The sequence below is a fragment of the Cyprinodon variegatus genome, unplaced genomic scaffold (assembly GCF_000732505.1).
Source record: "Cyprinodon variegatus isolate N-32 unplaced genomic scaffold, C_variegatus-1.0 Scaffold1791, whole genome shotgun sequence".
NCBI lineage: Eukaryota > Metazoa > Chordata > Actinopteri > Cyprinodontiformes > Cyprinodontidae > Cyprinodon > Cyprinodon variegatus.
Window position 1 is genome coordinate 67,883 of NW_015152244.1, and position 1,731 is coordinate 69,613.

The window sequence follows — 1,731 nt, forward strand, 5'->3', positions numbered from 1 at the left end:
TAGATGTCGCTAAAAATTACACACTGTAGCTTTAAGATATGTTTCTGTTGAATATTTACGAATCTCAGATTTCCGACATGTGTCCCCCCCAATTGTAAACATATTCCTACGCCCTTGGCTACAAGCACATATAATGCATATAAGATGATCACACATTCCTGTTTCTAAAGTTCAAAAGTAAAGCTATTTCTGGGAACCCTTATCTTCGGGATTAGGCTTGAGCACCACTTGTTCAATTTTGCTTATTTTACTAAATATGATATAAGGTACACATCCTGTCATCACATGAAAAGTGAACTAAGACATGAGACTCCCTAAAAAGAATCACTGTGAGCAAATTGAAATCTATTTTCAGTCTGCTTATAGCTTCATAAATATTGAATCGAATTAAACTTTATTATCAATACTCTGTCACAAGTACAAGGTAATGACATGAACTCTCTGCATTTAGTCCATCCCTTTGGGGAGCAGTGTGCTGCCATTATGTGGCCCCTGGGGAGCAGTGTGGGGTTAGGGGTCTTGCTAAGCAAGCCAGAGTGGCAGCCTGGGGGAGTGGGGCTTGAACTCAGAACCAAGCATAATGCCTAACGGCTAGGCCACCTATCCCCCCACAAAAACAGGTATTTACAAATGTTTTTAATAAATGTTGGAAGTGTTCACCAGCAATTCTTCCTCACAACACAGTTCTTATCTGTTGGTCAAAGTGAGTATAAAGCTGATCATAGTTCCCAAGTAAATTATGATCGCACCTGATAACAGCCCACATTTAAAGATAAGCAAACATATCCAGTGTCATGTGGCTAATTAAAGTTAGGATTTTTCCACTTTATTCTGATATGTTCCTTTTATTTTAAAAATGTGATGGCCTGTTCTCACAATAAATATTTTTTGTGTCTTGCAGCATGAGGCTCAATCTAAAAGAATGTTTGACCATCTGATGGGAAGGGATGGCTTAAGAGATGCCATGAGGGAAGTGCTGGATGAATTGGATGTGCAACAAAGAGAACCTGAACAGATTCTAAACCGAGAACTGGTCTTTATCAAGGAGCTCATAGACCACAACAACCAGGTGCCCATCCTGACAGTTTCTGGAATCTAATAATATAAGATCAACTGGATCATAAAAATAGTTTCTGTTCTCACTTTTCTTTGCACCGATATACACTCCTGAAATTATGTTATATCCAACATTGATTGCAGTGCCAAACATCACCAGAATCCTTCAATGTTGTGAAAGCATTGGTAGTAAAATGTGTTAGCAATATTATGGAAAACTAAGGAAAATAGGGAATTTCTTAAGAAAGGTTGGACTGGTCTGTATAAAACCAGTAGAGTATTAGAACTCATTCATCTTCCTGTCTATCTGTCAATAAATGTGTTTGGTGAAACACTTGGCTTGAATAATTGTTTACAATTCTGTTCTTCTTCTTTAGACCCCACCCATAGGACGTACTGGACAAAAAGTCTTCCTCTATGACATTGTGTCCAACCAAAGAAACAAGATTGATGTTGATAAGTGGGATTATTTTGCCAGGTGGGGTTCTTTGGATATGATTTTACTTAAAAGATGTGTCTTGTCTTAAATATATACACATATTTTCAAATGAGTCCTTCCTTTTTCCATATTTCAGAGACTGCCATTACCTGGGTATGAAGAACAGCTTTGACCATGAGCGGTTGATTAAATCTGCAAGGGTGTGTGAGGTGGATGGAGAATGGCAGATCTGTTAC

At 38.1% G+C, this 1,731-nt stretch overlaps 1 pseudogene; it reads left to right on the forward strand.

Moving 5' to 3' along the window:
* The first annotated feature begins 906 nt into the window (after positions 1-906).
* The window catches only part of LOC107104558, an 8,509-nt pseudogene continuing 7,684 nt past the window's right edge, over positions 907-1,731 (forward strand).